Below are 25407 nucleotides of genomic sequence, written 5' to 3' on the forward strand. Positions count from 1 at the left end.
CGAACATAAGGTGCCCGAGGCAGCAGTAGATCCTGGGAGAAAAGTCAGCTGGTGGCCAAAGTATTGAATCTCGACGTAATTTGAGTGTTCCATCGTCATTCGGAGGACCTGAACGTTACAATTAACTATCAGTTTCGCGTCGGATTCGAAAATCTAGACTCACAGGAGAGAGTCCATTAGGTGCCACAGGCACCAGTAGACCTTAGGAGACAAGTCGGCTGATGGGCGATGTATTGAATCTCGACACAATTTGAGTGTTCCATCGTCATTCGGATGCCCTGAACGTTACAAGTAAATATCAGTTTTGCGTCGGATTCGAAAATCATGACCCACAGGAAAAGGTGCCACAGGCAGTAATAGAAACTATGAAACAAGTCCGCTGGTGGCTGATGAATTGAATTTCGACGCTATTTGAGTGTTGCATCGTCATTAGGAGGCCCTGAGAGTTACAAGTAACTATCAGTTTAGCGTCGGATTCGAAAATCTAGACTTACAGGAGAACGACCATAACGTGCGCGAGGCACAAAAATACCCTTGGACACAAGTCGGCTGGAGGACGATGTATTGAATCTAGACGCAATTTGAGTGTTCCATCGTCATTAGGAGCCCCTGAACGTTACAATTAACTATCAGTTTCGCGTCTGATTCTAAAATCTAGACTCACAGGGAAGGTCCATATAGTGCCCGAGGCAGCAATATCGCCTTGTAGACAAGTCGGCTGGAGGACGATGTATTGAATCTCGACGCAATTTGAGTGTTCCTTCGTCAATAGGAGGCCCTGAACGTTACAATCAATTATCAGTTTTGCTTCGGATTCGAAAATCTAGAATCACAGGAGAACGACCATAAGGTGCCCGAGGCAGCAATAGACCCTTGGAGACAAGTCGGCTGAAGGACGATGTACAGAATCTCGACGCAATATGAGTGTTCCATCGTCATTAGGAGGTACTGAACGTTATAATTAACTATCAGTTTTGCGTCGGATTCGTAAATTCAGACTCACAGGAGAACGACCATAAGGTGCCCGAGGCAGCAATATCTCCATGGTGACAAGTCGGCTGGAGGACGATGAATTGAATCTCGACGCAATTTGAGTGTTCCATCGTCATTAAGATGCCCTCCAAGTTACATTCAACTATCACTTTTGCGTCCGATTCGAAATCAAGACTCACAGGGGAAGGTGCCACAGGCAGCAATATTTACTATGAAACAAGTCGGCTGGTGGCCGATGTATTGAATCTCGTCGCAATTTGAGTGTTCCATCGTCATTAGGAGGCACTGAACCTTACAAGTAACTATCAGGTTTGCGTCGTATTCGACAATCTAGACTTACAGGAGATCGACCATAAAGTGCCCTAGGCACCAATAGACCCTTGGAGACAAATCGGCAGGAGGACGATTTGCTGAATCTCGACGCAATTTGAGTGTTCCATCGTCATTAGGAGGCCCTGAACTTTACAAGTAACTATCAGTTTAGCGTCGGATTTGACAATCTAGACTTACAGGAGAACGACCAAATGGTCCCCGAGGCAGCAATAGACAATTGGATACAAGTCGGCAGGATGACGATGTATTGAATCTCGACGCAATTAGAGTGTTCCATCGTCATTAGGAGGCCCTGAATGTTACAATAAACTATCAGTTTTGCGTCGGATTCGAAAATCTAGACTCACAGGAGGTGGACCATATGGTGCCCGAGGCAGCAATATCCCTTTGGAGACAAGTCGGTTGGAGGACGATGTATTGAATCTCGACGCAATTTGAGTGTTCCATCGTCACTAGGAGGCCCTGAACGTTACAATTAACTATCAGTTTTGCGTCGGATTTGAAAATCTAGACTCACAGGAGTACGACCATAAGGTGCCCGACACAGCAAACAGCCTTAAAGACAAGTCGGCTGGCGGACGATGTATTGAATCTCGACGCAATTTAAATGTTCGTCATTAGGAGACCCTGAACGATACAATTAACTATCAGTTTCGCGTCGGATTCGAAAATCTAGACTCACAGGAAACGGACCATATGGAGCCCGTGGAAGCAATATGCCCTTGGAGACAAGTCGGCTGGAGGACGATGTATTGAATCTCGACGCAATTTGAGTGTTCCATCGTCATTAGGACGCCCTTAACGTTACAATTAACTATCAGTTTTCCGTCGGATTCGACAATCTAGACTTACAGGAGAACGACCATAAGGTGACCGAGGCAGCAATATCCCCTTGGAGACAAGTCGGCTGGAGGACGATTTATTGAATCTCGACGCAATTTGAGTGTTCCATCGTCATTATGATGCCCTGCACGTTACAATTAACTATCAGTTTTGCGTCGGATTCGAAAATCTAGACTCACAGGAGAAGGTGCCACAGGCAGCAATAGACCCTATGAAAAAGTCGGCTGGTGGCCGATGTATTAAATCTCCACGCAATTTGAGTGTTCCATCGTTATTAGGAGGCCCTGAACGTTACAAGTATCTATCAGTTTTGCGTCAGATTCGACAATCTAGACTTACAGGAGAACGACCATAAAGTGCCCGAGGCACAAGTCGGCTGGAAGACGATGTATTGAATCTCGACGCAATTCGAGTGTTCCATCGTCATTGAGAGGCCCTGAACGATACAATTAACTATCAGTTTTGCGTCGGATTCGACAATCTAGACTTACAGGAGAACGTCCATAAGGTGACCGAGGCAGCAATATCCCCTTGGATACAAGTCGGCTGTAGGACGATGTAATGAATCTCGACGCAATTTGAGTGTTCCATCGTCAAAAGGATGCCCTGCACGTTACAATTAACTATCAGTTTTGCGTCGGATTCGAAAATCTAGACTCACTGAGGAAGACGCCACAGGCAGCAATAGACCCTATGAAACAAGTCGGCTGGTGGCCGATGTATTGAATCACGACGCAATTTGAGTGTTCCATCGTTATTAGGAGGCCCTGAACGTTACAAGTATCTATCAGTTTTGCGTCGGATTCGACAATCTAGACTTACAGGAGAACGACCATAAAGTGCCGAGGCACCAATATACACTTGGACTCAAGTCGGCTGGAGGACGATGTACTGATTCTCGACGCAATTCGAGTGTTCTATCGTCATTAGGAGGCCCTGAACGCTACAATTAACTATCAGTTTTGCGTCGGATTCGACAATCTAGACTTACAGGAGAACGACCATAAGGTGACCGAGGCAGCAATATCCCCTTTGGAGACACGTCGGCTGGAGGACGATTTATTGAATCTCGACGCAATTTGAGTGTTCCATCGTCATTAGGATGCCCTGCACGTTACAATTAACTAACAGTTATGCGTCGTATTCCAAAATCTAGACTCACAGAGGAACGAACATAAGTTGCCCGAGGCAGCAATATACCCTAGGAGAAAAGTCAGCTGGTGGCCGATGTATTGAATTTCGACGTAATTTGAGTATTCCATCGTCATTGGGAGGACCTGAACGTTACAATTAACTATCAGTTTTGCGTCGGATTCGAAAATCTAGACTCACAGGGAAGGACCATACAGTGCCCGAGGCAGCAATATCCCCTTGTAGACAAGTCGGAAGAACTACGATGTACTGAATCTCGACGCAATATGAGTGTTCCATCGTCATTAGGAGGCCCTCAACGTTACAATTAACTACGTTACAATTAACTATCTGTTTCGCGTCGGATTCGAAAGTCTAGACGGACAGGAGACGGGACAAATCGGCTGGATGAAGATGGATTGAATCTCGACGCAATTTGAGCGTTCCATCGTCATTAGGAGGCCTTAAACGTTACAATTAACTATCAGTTTGGTGTCGGATTCGAAAATCTAGACTCATAGGAGACGGACCATAAGGTGCCGAGGCAGCAACATCCCCTTGGAGTCAAGTCGGCTGGAGGACGATGTATTGAATCCCGACGCAATTTGAGTGTTCCATCGTCATTCGGATGTCCTGAACGTTACAAGTAACTATCAGTTTTGCGTCGGATTCGAAAAGCTAGACTCACAGGAGAAGGTGCCACAGGCAGTAATAGAAACTATGAAACAAGTTGGCTGGTGGCCGATGAATTGAATCTCGACGCAATTTGTGTGTTGCTCGTCATTAGGAGGCCCTGAAAGTTACAAGTAACTGTCAGTTTAGCGTCGGATTTGACAATCTAGACTGACAGGAGAACGACCAAATGGTCCCCGAGGCAGCAATAGACCCTTGGATACAAGTCGGCTGCATGACGATGTATTGAATCTCGACGCAATTTGAGTGTTCCATCGTCATTAGGAGGCCCTGAACGTTACAAGTATCTATCAGTTTTGCGTCGGATTCGACAATCTAGACTTACAGGAGAACGACCATAATGTGCCCGAGGCACAAATATACCCTTGGACACAAGTCGGCTGGAGGACGATGTATTGAATCTCGACGCAATTCCAGTGTTCCATCGTCATTAGGAGGCCCTGAACGTTACAATTAACTATCAGTTTTGCGTCGGATTCGAAAATCTAGACTTACAGGAGAACGACCATAAGGTGCCCGAGGCAGCAATAGACACTTGGAGACAAGTCGGTTGGATGACGATGTATTGAATCTCGACGCAATTTGAGTGTTCCATCGTCATTATTAGGACTTGAACGTTACAATTAATTATCAGTTTCGCGTCTGATTCTAAAATCTAGACTCACAGGGAAGATCCATATAGTGCCCGAGGGAGCAATTTCGCCTTGTAGACAAGTCGGCTGGAGGACGATGTATTGAATCTCGACGCAATTCCAGTGTTCCATCGTCATTAGGAGGCCCTGAACGTTACAATTAACTATCAGTTTTGCGTCGGATTCGAAAATCTAGACTCACAGGAGAAGGTGCCACAGGCAGCAATAGACACTATGAAACAAGTCGGCTGGTGGCCGATGTATTGAATCTCGTCGCAATTTGAGTGTTCCATCGTCATTAGGAGGCGCTGAACGTTACAATTAACTAATAGTTATGCGTCGTATTCGAAAATCTAGACTCACAGGAGAACGAACATAAGGTGCCCGAGGCAGCAGTAGATCCTGGGAGAAAAGTCAGCTGGTGGCCAAAGTATTGAATCTCGACGTAATTTGAGTGTTCCATCGTCATTCGGAGGACCTGAACGTTACAATTAACTATCAGTTTCGCGTCGGATTCGAAAATCTAGACTCACAGGAGAGAGTCCATTAGGTGCCACAGGCACCAGTAGACCTTAGGAGACAAGTCGGCTGATGGGCGATGTATTGAATCTCGACACAATTTGAGTGTTCCATCGTCATTCGGATGTCCTGAACGTTACAAGTAAATATCAGTTTTGCGTCGGATTCGAAAATCATGACCCACAGGAAAAGGTGCCACAGGCAGTAATAGAAACTATGAAACAAGTCCGCTGGTGGCTGATGAATTGAATTTCGACGCAATTTGAGTGTTGCATCGTCATTAGGAGGCCCTGAGAGTTACAAGTAACTATCAGTTTAGCGTCGGATTCGAAAATCTAGACTTACAGGAGAACGACCATAATGTGCCCGAGGCACAAAAATACCCTTGGACACAAGTCGGCTGGAGGACGATGTATTGAATCTAGACGCAATTTGAGTGTTCCATCGTCATTAGGAGCCCCTGAACGTTACAATTAACTATCAGTTTCGCGTCTGATTCTAAAATCTAGACTCACAGGGAAGGTCCATATAGTGCCCGAGGCAGCAATATCGCCTTGTAGACAAGTCGGCTGGAGGACGATGTATTGAATCTCGACGCAATTTGAGTGTTCCTTCGTCAATAGGAGGCCCTGAACGTTACAATCAATTATCAGTTTTGCTTCGGATTCGAAAATCTAGAATCACAGGAGAACGACCATAAGGTGCCCGAGGCAGCAATAGACCCTTGGCGACAAGTCGGCTGAAGGCCGATGTATTGAATCTCGACGCAATTTGAGTGTTCCATCGTCATTAGGAAGCCATGAACGTTACAATTAACTATCAGTTTTGCGTCGGATTCGAAAATCTAGACTCACAGTAGAAGGTGCCGCAGGCAGCAATAGACCCTATGAACCAAGTCGGCTGGTGGCCGATGTATTGAATCACGATGCAATTTGAGTGTTCCATCGGTATTAGGAGGCCCTGAACGTTACAAGTATCTATCAGTTTTGCGTCGGATTCGACAATCTAGACTTACCAGAGAACGACCATAAAGTGCCAAGGCACCAATATACCCTTGGACTGAAGTCGGCTGGAGGACGATGTATTGAATCTCGACGCAATTCGAGTGTTCCATCGTCAAAAGGATGCCCTGCACGTTACAATTAACTATCAGTTTTGCGTCGGATTCGAAAATCTAGTTTCACAGGAGACGGACCCTATGGTGCCCGAGGCAGCAACTTCCCCTTGGCGACAAGTCGGCTGAAGGACGATGTATTGAATCTCGGCGCAATTTGAGTGTTCCATCGTCATTAGGAGGCCCTGAACGTTACAATTAACTATCAGTTTGGCGCCTGATTCTGAAATGTAGACTCACAGGGAAGGACCACATAGTGCCCGAGGCAGCAATATCCCCTTGTAGACAAGTCGGCTGGAGGACGATGTACTGAATCTAGACACGATTTGAGTGTTCCATCGTCATTAAGAGGCCCCGAACGTTACAATTAACTATCAGTTTCGCGTCGGATTCGAAAATCTAGTTTCACAGGAGACGGACCCCATGGTGCCCGAGGCAGCAACTTCCCCTTGGAGACAAGTCGGCTAGAGGACGATGTATTGAATCTCGACGCAATGTCAATGTTCCATCGTCATTAGGAGGCCCTGAACGTTACAATTAACTATCAGTTTTACGTCGGATTCGAAAATCTAGGCTCACAGGTGAACGACCATCAGGTGCCCGAGGCAGCAATACACCCTTGGAGACAAGTCGGCTGAAGGACGATGTACTGAATCTAGACGCAATATGAGTGTTCCATCGTCATTAGGAGGCCCTCAACGTTACAATTAACTACGTTACAATTAACTATCAGTTTCGCGTCGGATTCGAAAATCTAGACGGACAGGAGACGGGACAAATCGTCTGGAGGAAGATGTATTGAATCTCACGCAATTCGAGTGTTCCACCGTCATTAGGAGGCTCTAAACGTTACAATTAACTATCAGTTTCTCGTCGGATTCGAAAATCTAGACTCATAGGAGACGGACCGTAAGGTGCCGAGGCAGCAATATCCCCTTGGAGACAAGTCGGCGGGAGGACGATTTATTGAATCTCGACGCAATTTGAGTGTTCCATCGTCATTAGGATGCCCTTAACGTTACAATTAACTATCAGTTTTGCGTCGGATTTGAAAATCTAGACTCACAGGGGAACGACCATAAGGTGTCCGAGGCAGCAATAGACCCTTGGCGACAAGTCGGCTGAAGGACGATGTATTGAATCTCGACGCAATTTGAGTGTTCCATCGTCATTAGGATGCCCTGCACGTTACAATTAACTAACAGTTATGCGTCGGATTCGACAATCTAGACTTACAGGAGAACGACCATAAGGTGACCGAGGCAGCAATATCCACATGGAGACAAGTCGGCTGGAGGACTATGTATTGATTCTCGACGCAATTTGAGTGTTCCATCGTCATTAGGAGGCCCTGAACGTTACAATTAACTATCAGTTTTGCGTCGGATTCGAAAATCTAGACTTACAGGAGAACGATCATAAGGTGCCCGAGGCAGCAATAGACCCTTGGAGACAAGTCGGTTGGATGACGATGTATTGAATCTCGACGCAATTTGAGTGTTCCATCGTCATTAGGAGCCCCTGAACGTTACAATTAACTATCAGTTTCGCGTCTGATTCTAAAATCTGGACTCACAGGGAAGGTCCATATAGTGCCCGAGGCTGCAATATCGCCTTGTAGACAAGTCGGCTGGAGGACGATGTATTGAATCTCGACGCAATTTGAGTATTCCTTCGTCAATAGGAGGCCCTGAACGTTACAATCAATTATCTGTTTTGCATCGGATTCGAAAATCTAGAATCACAGGAGAACGACTATAAGGTGCCCGAGGCAGCAATAGGCCCTTGGCGACAAGTCGGCTGAAGGACGATGTATTGAATCTCGACGCAATTTGAGTGTTCCATCGTCATTAGGAAGCCGTGAACGTTACAATTAACTATCAGTTTTGCGTCGGATTCGAAAATCTAGACTCACAGGAGAAGGTGCCACAGGCAGCAATAGACCCTATGAAACAAGTCGGCTGGTGGCCGATGTATTGAATCACGACGCAATTTGAGTGTTCCATCGTTATTAGGAGGCCCTGAACGTTACAAGTATCTATCAGTTTTGCGTCGGATTCGGCAATCTAGACTTACCAGAGAACGACCATAAAGTGCCGAGGCACCAATATACCCTTGGACTGAAGTCGGCTGGAGGACGATGTATTGAATCTCGACGCAATGTCAATGTTCCATCGTCATTAGGAGGCCCTGAACGTTACAATTAACTATCAGTTTTACGTCGGATTTGAAAATCTAGGCTCACAGGTGAACGACCATCAGGTGCCCGAGGCAGCAATAGACCCTTGGACACAAGTCGGTTGGATGACGATGTATTGAATCTCGGCACAATTTGAGTGTTCCATCGTCATTAGGAGGCCCTGAACGTTACAATTAACTATCAGTTTGGCGCCTGATTCTGAAATGTAGACTCACAGGGAAGGACCATATAGTGCCCGAGGCAGCAATATCCCCTTGTAGACAAGTCGGCTGGAGGACGATGTATTGAATCTCGAGACGATTTGAGTGTTCCATCGTCATTAAGAGGCCCCGAGCGTTACAAATAACTATCAGTTTCGCGTCGGATTCGAAAATCTAGTTTCACAGGAGACGGACCCTATGGTGCCCGAGGCAGCAACTTCCCCTTGGAGACAAGTCGGCTAGAGGACGATGTATTGAATCTCGACGCAATGTCAATGTTCCATCGTCATTAGGAGGCCCTGAACGTTACAATTAACTATCAGTTTTACGTCGGATTCGAAAATCTAGGCTCACAGGTGAACGACCATCAGGTGCCCGAGGCAGCAATAGACCCTTGGCGACAAGTCGGCTGAAGGACGATGTAGTGAATCTCGACGCAATTTGAGTGTTCCATCGTCATTAGGATGCCCTGCACGTTACAATTAACTAAGAGGTATGCGTCGGATTCGACAATCTAGACTTACAGGAGAACGACCATAAGGTGACCGAGGCAGCAATATCCCCTTGGAGACAAGTCGGCTGGAGGACGATTTATTGTATCGTGACGCAATTTGAGTGTTCCATCGTCATTATGATGCCCTGCACGTTACAATTAACTATCAGATTTGCGTCGGATTCGAAAATCTAGACTCACAGGAGAAGGTGCCACAGGCAGCAATAGACCCCTGAAACAAGTCGGCTGGTGGCCGATGTATTGAATCTCGTCGCAATTTGAGTGTTCCATCCTCATTAGGAGGCCCTGAACCTTACAAGTAACTATCAGTTTTGCGTCGGATTTGACAATCTAGACTTACAGGAGAACGACCAAATGGTCCCCGATGCAGCAATAGACCCTTGGATACAAGTCGGCTGGATAACGATGTATTGAAACTCGACGCAATTTGAGTGTTCCATCGTCATTAGGATGCCCTGACCGTTACAAGTAACTATCAGTTTTGCGTCGGATTCGACAATCTAGACTTACAGGAGAACGACCATTAAGTGCCCGAGGCAGCAATATCCACTTGGAGACAAGTCGGGTGGAGAACGATGTATTGAACCTCGACGCAATTTGAGTGTTCCATCGTCATTAGGAGGCCCTGAACGTTACGATTAACTATCAGTTTTGCGTCGGATTCGAAAATCTAGACTCACAGGAGAACGACCATAAGGTGCCCGACGCAGCAAAAACCCTTAAAGACAAGTTGGCTGGAGGGCGTTGTATTGAATCTCGACGCAATTTGAATGTTCGTCATTAGGAGACGCTGAACTATCAGTTCCGCGTCGGATTCGAAAATCTATACTCACAGGAGACGGATCATATGGAGCCCTTGGAAGCAATAGACCCTGGGAGAAAAGTCAGCTGGAGGCCGATGTATTAAATCTCGACGTAATTTGAGTGTTTCATCGTCATTAGGAGGACCTGAACGTTGCAATTAACTATCAGTCTTGCGTCGGATTCGAAAATCTAGACTCACAGGAGAAAGTCCATTACGTGCCACAGGCACCATTAGACCTTTGGAGACAAGTCGGCTGAAGGGCGATGTATCGAATCTCGACACAATTTGAGTGCTCCATCGTCATTAGGAGGCCCTTAACGTTACAATTAACTATCAGTTTTGCGTCGGGTTTGAAAATCTAGACTCACAGGAGAACGACCATAAGGTGTCCGAGGCAGCAATAGACCCTTGGCGACAAGTCGGCTGAAGGACGATGTATTGAATCTCGACGCAATTTGAGTGTTCCATCGTCATTAGGATGCCCTGCACGTTACAATTAACTAACAGTTATGCGTCGGATTCGACAATCTAGACTTACAGGAGAACGACCATAAGGTGACCGAGGCAGCAATATCCACATGGAGACAAGTCGGCTGGAGGACTATGCATTGAATCTCGACGCAATTTGAGTGTTCCATCGTCATTAGGAGGCCCTGAACGTTACAATTAACTATCAGTTTTGCGTCGGATTCGAGAATCTAGACTTACAGGAGAACGATCATAAGGTGTCCGAGGCAGCAATAGACCCTTGGAGACAAGTCGGTTGGATGACGATGTATTGAATCTCGACGCAATTTGAGTGTTCCATCGTCATTAGGAGCCCCTGAACGTTACAATTAACTATTAGTTTGGCGCCTGATTCTGAAATGTAGACTCACAGGGAAGGACCATATAGTGCCCGAGGCAGCAATATCCCCTTGTAGACAAGTCGGCTGGAGGACGATGTATTGAATCTCGAGACGATTTGAGTGTTCCATCGTCATTAAGAGGCCCCGAACGTTACAAATAACTATCAGTTTCGCGTCGGATTCGAAAATCTAGTTTCACAGGAGACGGACCCTATGGTGCCCGAGGCAGCAATTTCCCCTTGGAGACAAGTCGGCTAGAGGACGATGTATTGAATCTCGACGCAATGTCAATGTTCCATCGTCATTAGGAGGCCCTGAACGTTACAATTAACTATCAGTTTTACGTCGGATTCGAAAATCTAGGCTCACAGGTGAACGACCATCAGGTGCCCGAGGCAGCAATAGACCCTTGGCGACAAGTCGGCTGAAGGACGATGTATTGAATCTCGACGCAATTTGAGTGTTCCATCGTCATTAGGATGCCCTGCACGTTACAATTAACTAACAGTTATGCGTCGTATTCGACAATCTAGACTTACAGGAGAACGACCATAAGGTGACCGAGGCACCAATATCCCCTTGGAGACAAGTCGGCTGGAGGACGATTTATTGTATCGTGACGCAATTTGAGTGTTCCATCGTCATTATGATGCCCTGCACGTTACAATTAACTATCAGATTGGCGTCGGATTCGAAAATCTAGACTAACAGGAGAAGGTGCCACAGGCAGCAATAGACCCCTGAAACAAGTCGGCTGGTGGCCGATGTATTGAATCTCGTCGCAATTTGAGTGTTCCATCCTCATTAGGAGGCCCTGAACCTTACAAGTAACTATCAGTTTTGCGTCGGATGTGACAATCTAGACTTACAGGAGAACGACCAAATGGTCCCCGATGCAGCAATAGACCCTTGGATACAAGTCGGCTGGATAACGATGTATTGAAACTCGACGCAATTTGAGTGTTCCATCGTCATTAGGAGGCCCTGAATGTTACAATTAACTATCAGTTTTGCGTCGGATTCGAAATTCGAGACTCACAGGATAACGACCATTAGGTGCCCGAGGCGGCAATATCCTCTTGTAGACAAGTCGGCTGGAGGACGATATATTGAATCTCGACACGATTTGAGTGTTCCATCGTCATTAGGATGCCCTGACCGTTACAAGTAACTATCAGTTTTGCGTCGTATTCGACAATCTAGACTTACAGGAGAACGACCATTAAGTGCCCGAGGCAGCAATATCCACTTGGAGACAAGTCGGGTGGAGAACGATGTATTGAACCTCGACGCAATTTGAGTGTTCCATCGTCATTAGGAGGCCCTGAACGTTACGATTAACTATCAGTTTTGCGTCGGATTCGAAAATCTAGACTCACAGGAGAACGACCATAAGGTGCCCGACGCAGCAAAAACCCTTAAAGACAAGTTGGCTGGAGGGCGTTGTATTGAATCTCGACGCAATTTGAATGTTCGTCATTAGGAGACGCTGAACTATCAGTTTCGCGTCGGATTCGAAAATCTATACTCACAGGAGAAGGTGCCTCAGGCAGCAATAGATACTATGAAACAAGTCGGCTGGTGGCTGATGTTTTGAATCTCGTCGCAATTTGAGTGTTCCATCGTCATTAGGAGGCTCTGAACTTTACAGGTATCTATCATTTTTCGTCGGATTCGACAATCTAGACATACAGGAGAACGAACATAAAGTGCCCGAAGCACCAATAGACCCATGGAGACAAATCGGCAGGAGGACGATGTGTTGAATCTCGACGCAATTTGAGTGTTCCATCGTCATTAGGAGGCCCTGAACGTTACAAGTAACTATCAGTTTAGCGTCGGATTCGACAATCTAGACTTACAGGAGAACGACCAAATGGTCCCGAGACAGCAATAGACCCTTGGATACAAGTCGGCAGGATGACGATGTATTGAATTTCGACGCAGTTTGAGTGGTCCATCGTCATTAGGAGGCAGTGAATGTTACAATTAACTATCAGTTTTGCGTCGGACTCGAAAATCTAGATTCACAGGAGACGGTCCATATGGTGCCCGAGGCAGCAATATCCCTTTGGAGACAAGTCGGTTGGAGTACGATGTATTGAATCTCGACGCAATTTGAGTGTTCCATCGTCATTAGGAGGCCCTGAACGTTACAATTAACTATCAGTTTTGCGTCGGATTCGGAAATCTAGACTCACAGGAGAACGTCCATTAGGTGATCGAGGCAGCAATAGACCCTTGGGGACAAGTCAGCTGAAGGACGATGTACTGAATCTCGACGCAATATGAGTGTTCCATCGTCATTAGGAGGCCCTCAACTTTACAATTAACTATCAGATTCAAGTCGGAGTCGAAAATCTAGACTCACAGGAGCCGGACCTTTTTGCTCCCGAGGCAGCAAATCCACTTGGAGACAAGTCGGCTGGAGGACGATGTATTGATTCTCGATGCAATTTGTGTGTTCCATCGTCATTAGGAGGCCCTGAACGTTACAATTAACTATCACTTTTGCGTCGGATTCGAAAATTCAGACTCACAGGGGAACGAACATAAGGTGCCCGAGGCAGCAATATCCCCATTGTGACAAGTCGGCTGGAGGACGATGTATTGAATCTTGACGCAATTTGTGTGTTCCATCGTCATTAGGAGGCCCTGAACGATACAATTAACTATCAGTTTTGCGTCGGATTCGAAAATCTAGACTCACAGGAAAAGGTGCCACAGGCAGCAATAGATACTATGAAACAAGTCGGCTGGTGACTGATGTATTGAATCTCGTCGCAATTTGAGTGTTCCATCGTCATTAGGAGGCCCTGAACCTTACAAGTATCTATCAGTTTTGCTTCGGATTCGACAATCTAGACTTACAGGAGAACGAACATAAAATGCCCGAGGCACCAATATACCCATGGAGACAAATCGGCAGGAGGACGATGTGTTGAATCTCGACGCAATTTGAGTGTTCCATCGTCATTAGGAGGCCCTTGAAAGTTACATTTAACTATCAGTTTCGCGCGGATTCGAAAATCGTGACTCACAGGAGACGGACCTGGTGCCCGTGGCAGCAGTATTCCCTTGGAGACAAGTCGGCTGGAGGACGATGTATTGAATCTCGACGCAATTTGAATGTTCGTCATTAGGAGCCCCTGAACGTTACAATTAACTATCAGTTTCACGTCGGATTCGAAAATCTACACTCACCGGGAAGGACAATATAGTGCCCGAGGCAGCAATATCCTCTTGTAGACAAGTCGGCTAGAGGACGATGTATTGAATCTCGACACAATTTGAGTGTTTCATCGTCTTTAGGAGGCGCTGAGCGTTACAATGCGTCGGATTCGAAAATCTAGACTCACAGGAGATCGACCATAAGGTGCCCGAGGCAGCAATAGACACCGGGAGAAAAGTCAGCTGGTGGCCGATGTATTGAATCTCGACGTAATTTGTGCGTTCCATCGTCATTAGGAGGACCTGAACGTTACAATTAACTATCAGCTTTGCGTCGGACTCGAAAATCTTGACTCACAGGAGGAAGTCCATTAGGTGCCACAGGCACCATTAGACCTTTGGAGACAAGTCGGCTGAAGGGCGATGTATTGAATCTCGACACAATTTGAGTGTTCCATCGTCATTAGGACGCCCTGAACGTTACAATTAACTATCAGTTTTGCGTTGGATTCGACAACCTAGAATTACAGGAGAACGACCATAAGGTGACCGAGGCAGCAATATTCCCTTGGAGACAAGTCGGTTGGAGGACGATGTATTAAATCTCGATGCAATTTGAGTGTTCCATCGTCATTAGGAGCCCTGAACGTTACAAGTATCTATGAGTTTTGCGTCGTATTCTACAATCTAGACTTACAGGAGAACGACCATTAGGTGCCCGAGGCAGCAATAGACCCTTGGAGACAAGTCGGCTGAAGGACGATGTATTGAATCTCGACGCAATTTAAGTGTTCCATCGTCATTAGGAGGCCCTGAACGATACAATTAACTATCAGTTTCGCGTCTGATTCGAAAATCGAGACCCATAGGAGACGGACCATAAGGTGCCGAGGCAGCAATATCCCCTTGGAGATAAGTCGGCTAGAGGACGATGTATTGAATCTCGACGCAATTTCAATGTTCCATCGTCATTAGGAGGCCCTGAACGTTACAATTAACTATCAGTTTTGCGTCGGATACGAAAATCTAGGCTCACAGGTGAACGACCATAAGGTGACCGAGGCAGCTATAGACCCTTAGAGACAATTCGGCTGAGGGAAGATGTATTGAATCTCGACGCAATTTAAGTGTTCCATCGTCAATAAGAGGCCCTGAACGTTACAATTAACTATCAGTTTCGCGTCGGATTCGAAAATCTAGACTCACAGGAGACGGATCCTATGGTGCCCGAGGCAGCAATATCCCCTTGGAGAGAGGTCGGCTGAAGGTCGATGTAACGAATCTCGACGCAATTTGAGTGTTCCATCGTCATTAGGAGGCCCTGAACGTTACAATTAACTATCAGTTTTGCGTCAGATTCGGAAATCTAGACTCACAGGAGAACGACCATAAGGTGCCCGAGGCAGCAATAGACCTTTGGAGACAAGTCATCTGAAAGACGATGTATTTAATCTCGACGCAATTTGAGTGTTCCATCGTCATTTGGAGGCCCTGAACGTTACAATTAACTATCGGTTTCGCGTCGGATTCGAAAATCGAGACCCATAGGAGACGGACCATAAGTTGCCGAGGCAGCAATATCCCCTTGGAGACAAGTCGGCTGGAGGACATGTATTGAATCCCGACGCCATTTGAGTGTTCCATCGTCGTTAGGATGCCCTGAACACTACAAGTAACTATCAGTTTTGCGTCGGATTCGGAAATCTAGACTCACAGGAGAACGACCATAAGGTGCCCGAGGCAGCAATAGACCCTTGGAGACAAGTCTGCTGAATTACGATGTATTGAATGTCGACGCAATTTGAGTGTTCCATCGTCATTAAGTGGCCCTGAACGTTACAATTAACTATCAGTCTCGCGTCGGATTCGAAAATCTAGACTGACAGGAGCCGGACCATTTGGTTCCCGAGGCAGCAATATCCACTTGGAGACAAGTCGGCTGGAGGACGATATATTGTATCTCGACGCAATTTGAGTGTTCCATCGTCATTATAAGGCCCTGAACGTTACTATTATAACTATCAGTTTTGCGTACGATTCGAAAATCTAGACTCACAGGAGAACAAGCATAAGGTGCCCAAGGCAGCAATAGACCCTTGGAGAAAAGTCGGCTGGAGGACGATGTATTGAATCTCGATGCAATTTGAGTGTTGCATCGTCATTAGGAGGCCCTGAACGTTACAAGTAACTATCAGTTTAGCGTCGGATTCGACAATCTAGACTTACAGGAGAACGACCAAATGGTCCCCGAGGCAGCAATAGACCCTTGGATACAAGTCGGCAGGATGACGATGTATTGAATTTCGACGCAGTTTGAGTGGTCCATCGTCATTAGGAGGCAGTGAATGTTACAATTAACTATCGGTTTTGCGTCGGATTCGAAAATCTAGACTCACAGGAGACGGTCCATATGGTGCCCGAGGCAGCAATATACCTTTGGAGACAAGTCGGTTGGAGTACGATGTATTGAATCTCGACGCAGTTTGAGTGTTCCATCGTCATTAGGAGGCCCTGAACGTTACATTTAACTATCAGCTTTGCGTCGGATTCGAAAATCTAGACTCATAGGAGAAGGTGCCTCAGGCAACAATAGATACTATGAAACAAGTCGGCTGGTGGCTGATGTTTTGAATGTCGTCGCAATTTGAGTGTTCCATCGTCATTAGGAAGCCATGATCGTTAGAATTAACTTTCAGTTTCGCGTCTGTTTCGAAAATCTAGACACACAGGGAAGGACTATATAGTGCCCGAGGCAGCAATATCCCGTTGTAGACAAGTCGGCTAGAGGACGATGTATTGAATCTCGACACAATTTGAGTGTTCCATCGTCATTAGGAGGCCCTGAACGTTACAAGTAACTATCACTTTTGCGTCGGATTCGAAAATCTAGACTCACAGGAGAACGACCATAAGGTGCCCGAAGCAGCAATAGTCCCTTGGAGACAAGTCGGCTGAAGGACGATGTATTGAAACTCGAAGCAATTTGAGTGATCCATCGTTAATAGGAGGCCCTGAACGTTACAATTAACTATCAGTTTCGCGTCGGATTCGAAAATCTAGACTCACAGGAGAATGACCATATGGTGCCCGAGGCAGCAATATGCGCTTGGAGACGATTCGGCTGGAGGACGATGTATTGATTCTCGACGCAGTTTGAGTGGTCCCTCGTCATTAGGAGGCAGTGAATGTTACAATTAACTATCAGTTTTGCGTCGGATTCGAAAATCTAGACTCACAGGAGACGGTCCATATGTCGCCCGAGGCAGCAATATACCTTTGGAGACAAGTCGGTTGGAGTACGATGTATTGAATCTCGACGCAGTTTGAGTGTTCCATCGTCATTAGGAGGCCCTGAACGTTACATTTAACTATCAGCTTTGCGTCGGATTCGAAAATCTAGACTCATAGGAGAAGGTGCCTCAGGCAGCAATAGATACTATGAAACAAGTCGGCTGGTGGCTGATGTTTTGAATCTCGCCGCAATTTGAGTGTTCCATCGTCATTAGGAAGCTCTGAACTTTACAGGTATCTATCAGTTTTGCGTCGGATTCGACAATCTAGACATACAGGAGAACGAACATAAAGTGCCCGAAGCACCAATAGACCCATGGAGACAAATCGGCAGGAGGACGATGTGTTGAATCTCGACGCAATTTGAGTGTTCCATCGTCATTAGGAGGCCCTGAACGTTACAAGTAATTATCAGTTTAGCGTCGGATTCGACAATCTAGACTTACAGGAGAACGACTCAATGGTCCCCGAGGCAGCAATAGACCCTTGGATACAAGTCGGCAGGATGACGATGTATTGGACTTCGACGCAGTTTCAGTGGTCCATCGTCATTAGGAGGCAGTGAATGTTACAATTAACTATCAGTTTTGCGTCGGATTCGAAAATCTAGACTCACAGGAGACGGTCCATATGGTGCCCGAGGCAGCAATATCCCTTTGGAGACAAGTCGGTTGGAGTACGATGTATTGAATCTCGACGCAATTTGAGTGTTCCATCGTCATTAGGAGGCCCTGAACGTTACAATTATCTCTCAGTTTTGCGTCGGATTCGAAATCTAGACTCACAGGAGGTCGACCATAAGATGACCGACGCAGCAAAAACCCTCAAAGACAAGTCGGCTGGAGGACGATGTATTGAATCTCGACGCAATTTGAATGTTCGTCAATAGGAGACCCTGAACGTTACAATTAACTATCAGTTTCGCGTCGGATTCGACAATCTAGACTTACAGGAGAACGTCCATAAAGTGCCCGACGCACCAATATACCCTTGGACACAAGTCGGCTGGAGGACGATGTTTTGAATCTCGACGCAATTTGAGTGTTCCATCGTCATTAGGAAGCCCTGAATGTTACATTTAACTATCAGTGTCGCGTCGGTTTCGAAAATCTAGACTCACAGGGGACGGACCATATGATGCCCGAGGCAGCAATATCCCCTTGGAGACAAGTCTGCTGGAGGACGATGTATTGAATCTCGTCACGTTTTGAGTGTTCCATCGTCATTAGGAGGCCCTGAACGTTACAATTAACTATCAGTTTCGCGTCGGATTCGAATATCTAGACTCACAGGAAACGGACCCTATGGTGCCCGAGGCAGCAATGTCCCCTTGGAGACAAGTCGGCTGGAGGACGATCTATTGAATCTCGACGATATTTGAGTGTTCCATCGTCATTAGCTGGCCCTGAATGTTACAATTAACTATCAGTTTTACGTCGGATTCGATAATCTAGACTAACAGGAGATCGACCATTAGGTGCCGAGGCAGCAATAGAACTTGGAGACAAGTCGCCTGAAGGACGATGTATTGAATCTCGACGCAATTTAAGTGTTCCATCGTCATTAGGAGGCCCTGAACGATACAATTAACTATCAGTTTCGCGTCTGATTCGAAAATCTAGACTCACAGGAGACGGACCATATTGTGCCCGAGGCAGTAATATCCCCTTGGAGACAGGTCGGCTGAAGGTCGATGTAACGAATCTCGACGCAATTTGAGTGTTCCATCGTCATTAGGAGGCCCTGAACGTTACAATTAACTATCAGTTTTGCGTCGGATTCGGAAATCTAGACTCACAGGAGAACGTCCATTAGGTGATCCAGGCAGCAATAGACCCTTGGAGACAAGTCAGCTGAAGGACGATGTACTGAATCTCGACGCAATATGAGTGTTCCATCGTCATTAGGAGGCCCTCAACTTTACAATTAACTATCAGATTCATGTCGGATTCGAAAATCTATACTCACAGGAGCCGGACCATTTTGCTCCCGAGGCAGCAAATCCACTTGGAGACAAGTCGGCTGGAGGACGATGTATTGATTCTCGACGCAATTTGTGTGTTCCATCGTCATTAGGAGGCCCTGAACGTTACAATTAACTATCACTTTTGCGTCGGATTCGAACATTCAGACTCACAGGAGAACGAACATAAGGTGCCCGAGGCAGCAATGGACCCTTGGAGACAAGTCGGCTGAAGGACGATGTATTGAATCTCGACGCAATTTAAGTGTTCCATCGTCATTAGGAGGCCCTGAACGATACAATTAACTATCAGTTTCGCGTCTGATTCGAAAATCGAGACCCATAGGAGACGGACCACAAGGTGCCGAGGCAGCAATATCCCCTTGGAGATAAGTCGGCTAGAGGACGATGTATTGAATCTCGACGCAATTTCAATGTTCCATCGTCATTAGGAGGCCCTGAACGTTACAATTAACTATCAGTTTTGCGTCGGATACGAAAATCTAGGCTCACAGGTGAACGACCATAAGGTGACCGAGGCAGCAATAGACCCTTAGAGACAATTCGGCTGAGGGAAGATGTATTGAATCTCGACGCAATTTAAGTGTTCCATCGTCAATAGGAGGCCCTGAACGTTACAATTAACTATCAGTTTTGCGTCGGATTCGAAAATCTAGACTCACAGGAGACGGATCCTATGGTGCCCGTGGCAGCAATATCCCCTTGGAGACAGGTCGGCTGAAGGTCGATGTAACGAATCTCGACGCAATTTGAGTGTTCCATCGTCATTAGGAGGCCCTGAAAGTTACAATTAACCATCAGTTTTGCGTCAGATTCGGAAATCTAGACTCACAGGAGAACGACCATAAGGTGCCCGAGGCAGCAATAGACCTTTGGAGACAAGTCATCTGAAGGACGATGTATTTAATCTCGACGCAATTTGAGTGTTCCATCGTCATTTGGAGGCCCTGAACGTTACAATTAACTATCGGTTTCGCGTCGGATTCGAAAATCGAGACCCATAGGAGACGGACCATAAGTTGCCGAGGCAGCAATATCCCCTTGGAGACAAGTCGGCTAGAGGACATGTATTGAATCCCGACGCCATTTGAGTGTTCCATCATCGTTAGGATGCCCTGAACACTACAAGTAACTATCAGTTTTGCGTTGGATTCGAAAATCTAGACTCACAGGAGAACGACCATAATGTGCCCGAGGCAGCAATAGACCCTTGGAGACAAGTCGGCTGAATTACGATGTATTGAATGTCGACGCAATTTGAGTGTTCCATCGTCATTAAGAGGCCCTGAACGTTACAATTAACTATCAGTCTCGCGTCGGATTCGAAAATCTAGACTGACAGGAGCCGGACCATTTGGTTCCCGAGGCAGCAATATCCACTTGGAGACAAGTCGGCTGGAGGACGATGTATTGAATCTCGATGCAATTTGAGTGTTCCATCGTCATTAGGAGGCCCTGAACGTTACAATTAAGTACCACTTTTGCGTCCGATTTGAAAATCTATACTTACAGGAGAACGACCATAAGGTGCCCGAGGCAGGAATAGACCCTTGGAGACAAGTCGCCTGAAAGACGATGTATTGAATCTCGACGCAATTTGGGTGTACCATCGTCATTAGGAGGGCCTGGCCGTTACAATTAACTATCAGTTTCGCGTCGGATTCGAAAATCCAGACTCACGGGAGAAGGACTATGTGGTGCCCGAGGCAGCAATATCCCCTTGGAGACAAGTCGGCTGGAGGACGATGTATTGAATCTCGACACAATCTGGGTGTTCCATCGTCATTAGGAGGCCCTGAACGTTACAATTAAATGTCAGTTTCGCGTCGGATTCGAAAATCTGGACCCACAGGAGAAAGTGCCACAGGCAGCAATAGAAACTATGAAACAACTCGGCTGGTGGCCGATGTATTGAATCTCGACGCAATTTGAGTGTTCCATCGTCATTAGGAGGCCCTGAACGTTGCAAGTAACTATCAGTTTTGCGTCGGATCGACAATCTAGACTTACAGGAGAACGACCATTAAGTGCCCGAGGCAGCAATATCCACTTGGAGACAAGTCGGCTGGAGGACGATGTATTGTTTCTCGACACAATTTGAGTGTTCCATCGTCATTATAAGGCCCCGAACGTTACAATTATAACTATCAGTTTTGCGTACGATTCGAAAATCTAGACTCACAGGAGAACAACCATAAGGTACCCGAGGCAGCAATAGACCCTTGGAGACAAGTCGGCTGGAGGACGATGTATTGAATCTCGATGCAATTTGAGTGTTGCATCGTCATTAGGAGGCCCTGAACGTTACAATTAACTATCAGTTATGCGTCGGATTCGAAAATCTAGACTCACAGGAGAACGACCATAAGGTGCCCGAGGCAGCAATAGACCTTTGGAGAAAAGTCAGCTGGGGGCCGATGTATTGAATCTCGACGTAATTTGAGTGTTCCATCGTCATTAGGAGGACCTGAACGTTGCAATTAACTATCAGTTTGGCGTCGGATTCGAAAATCTAGCCTCACAGGAGAAAGTCCATTAGGTGCCACAGGCACCAATAGACCTTTGGAGAAAAGTCGGCTGAAGGGCGATGGATTGAATCACGACACAATTTGAGTGTTCCATCGTCATTAGGAGTTCCTGAACGTTACAATTAACTATCAGTTTTGCGTCGGATTCGACAATCTAGATTTACAGGAGAAGGTGCCACAGGGAGCAATAGACCCTATGAAACAAGTCGGCTGGTGGCCGATGTATTGAATATAGACGCAATTTGAGTGTTCCATCGTTATTAGGAGGCCCTGAACGTTACAAGTATCTATCAGTATTGCGTCGGATTCGACAATCTAGACTTACAGGAGAACGACCATAAAGTGCCCGAGGCACCAATATACCCTTGGACACAAGTCATCCGGAGTACGATGTATTAAATCTCGACCCAATTCGAGTGTTCCATCGTCATTAGGAGGACCTGAATGTTACATTTAACTATCAGTTTCGCGTCGGATTCGTAAATCTAGACTCACAGGAGACGGACCATATGATGCCCGAGGCAGCAATATCCCCTTGGAGACAAGTCGGCTGGAGGACGATTTATTGAATCTCGATGCAATTTGAGTGTTGCATCGTCATTAGCAGGCCCTGAACGTTACTAGTAACTATCTTTTTAGCGTCGTATTCGACAATCTAGACTTACAGCAGAACGACGAAATGGTCCCCGAGGCAGCAATAGACCCTTGGAGACAAGTCGGCTGGATGACGATGTATTGAATCTCGACGCAATTTGAGTGTTCCATCGTCACTCGGGGGCCCTGAACATAACAATTAACTATCAGATTTGCGTCGGATTTGAAAATCTAGACTCACAGGAGAGCGACCATAAGGTGCTCGAGGCAGCAATAGACCCTTGGAGACATGTCGGCTGAAGGACGATGTATTGAATCTCGAAGCAATTTGAGTGTTCCATCGTCATTCGGAGGACCTGAACGTTACAATTAACTATCAGTTTTGCGTTGGATTCGAAAATCTAGACTCACAGGAGAAAGTCCATTAGGTGCCACAGGCACCAATAGACCTTTGGAGAAAAGTCGGCTGAAGGGCGATGTATTGAATCACAACACAATTTGAGTGTTCCATCGTCATTAGGAGGCCCTGAACGTTGCAATTAACTATCAGTATTGCGTCGGATTCGACAATCTAGATTTACAGGAGAACGACCATAAGGTGACCGAGGCAGCAATATCCCCTTGGAGACTAGTCGGCTGGAGGACGGAGTATTGAATCTCGGCGCAATTTGAGTGTTGCATCGTCATTAGGATGCCCTGCACGTTACAATTAACTATCAGTTCTGCGTCGGATTCGAAAATCTAGACTCACAGGAGAAGGTACCACAGGCAGCAATAGACTCTATGAAACAAGTCGGCTGGTGGCCGATGTATTGAATCTCAACGCAATTTGAGTGTTCCATCGTTATTAGGAGGCCCTGAACGTTACAAGTATCTATCAGTTTTGCGTCGGATTCGAAAATCTAGACTTACAGGTGAACGACCATGGAGTGCCCACGCACCAATATACCCTTGGACACAAGTCGGCTGGAGGACGATGTATTGAATCTCGACCCAATTCGAGTGTTCCATCGTCATTAGGAGGCCCTGAATGTTACATTTAACTACCAGTTTCGCGTCGGATTCGAAAATCTAGACTCGCAGGAGACGGACCATATGATGCCCAATGCAGCAATATCCCCTTGGAGACAAGTCGGCTGAAGGACGATGTATTGAATCTCGACGCAATTTGAGTGTTCCATCGTTATTAGGAGGCCCTGAACGTTACAATTAACTATCAGTTTTGCGACGGATTCGAAAATCTAGACTCAAAGGAGAACGACCATAATGTGCCCGAGGCAGCAATAGACCCTTGGAGACAAGTCGGCTGAAGGACGATGTATTGAATCTCGACGCAATTTGAGTGTTCCATCGTCATTAGGAAGCCCTGAACGTTACAATGAACTATCAGTTTGCGTCATAATTCGAAACTCTAGACTCACAGGAGAACGACCATAAGGTGCCCGAGGCAGCAATAGACCCTTGGAGTCAAGTCGGCTGAAGGACGATGTAATGAATCTAGACGCAATTTAATTGTTCCATCGCCATTAGGAGGCCCTGAACGTTACAATTAAATATCAGTTTCGCGTCGGATACGAAAATCTAGACTCACAGGAGACGGAACATACGATGCCCGAAGCAGCAATATACCCTTGGAGACAAGTCGGCTGGAGGACGATGTATTGAATCTCGACGCAATTTGAGTGTTCCATCGTTATTAGGAGACCCTGATCGTTACAATTAACCATCAGTCTTGCTTCAGATTCGAAAATCTCGACTCATATGACACGGGCCATAAGGTGCCCGAGACAGCAATATCCCCTTGTAGACGAGTCGGCTGGAGGTTAATGTATTAATTCTCGACGCAATTTGAGTGTTCCATCATCATTAGGAGACCCTGAACGTTACAATTAACTATCTGTTTTGCGTCGGATTCGAAAATCTAGACTCACAAGAGATAGTCCATTAGGTGCCACAGGCACCAATTGACCTTTGGAGACAAGTCGGCTGAAGGGCGATGTATTGAATCTCGACGCAATTTGAGTGTTCCATCGTCATTAGGATTCCCTGAACGTTACAATTAACTATCAGTTTTGCGTCGGATTCGACAATATAGACTTACAGGAGAACGACCATAAAGTGCCCGAGGCACCAATATACCCTTGGACACAAGTCGCCTGGAGGACGATGTATTGAATCTCGACGCAATTCGAGCGTCCCATCGTCATTAAGAGGCCCTGAATGTTACATTTAACTATCATTTTCACGTCGGATTCGAAAATCTAGACTCACAGGAGACGGACCATATGCTGCCCGTGGGAGCAATATATGCCCTTGGAGGCAAGTCGGCTGGAGGACGATGTATTGAATCTCGACGCAATTTGAGTGTTCCATCGTCATTCGGGGGCCCTGAACGTTACAATTAACTATCAGATTTGCGCCGGATTTGAAAATCTAGACTCACAGGAGAACGACCATAAGGTGCCCGAGGCAGCAATAGACCCTTGGAGACAAGTCGGCTGAAGGACGATGTACTGAATCTAGAGGCAATTTAAGTGTTCCATCGTCATTAGGTGGCCCTGAACGTTACAATTAAATATCAGTTTCGCGTCGGATACGAAAATCTAGACTCTCAGGAGACGGAACATACGGTGCCTGATGCAGCAATATACCCTTGGAGACAAATCGGCTGGAGGACGATGTATTGAATCTCCACGCAATTTGAGTGTTCCATCGTCATTAGGAGGCCCTGAACGTTACAATTAACTATCTGTTTTGCGTCGGATTCGAAAATCTATTCTCACAGGAAGACGACCATCAGCTGCACGAGGCAGCAATAGACCTATGGAGACAAGTCGGCTGAAGGACGATGCATTGAATCTCGAAACAATTTGAGTGTTCCATCATCATTAGGAGACCCTGATCGTTAGAATTAACCATCAGTTTTGCGTCAGATTCGAAAATCTAGGCTCACATGACACGGACCATAAGGTGCCCGAGACAGCAATATCCCCTTGGAGACGAGTCGGCTGGAG

Source organism: Schistocerca americana, chromosome X, assembly GCF_021461395.2.
Source record: "Schistocerca americana isolate TAMUIC-IGC-003095 chromosome X, iqSchAmer2.1, whole genome shotgun sequence".
NCBI classification, from domain to species: Eukaryota; Metazoa; Arthropoda; class Insecta; order Orthoptera; family Acrididae; genus Schistocerca; species Schistocerca americana.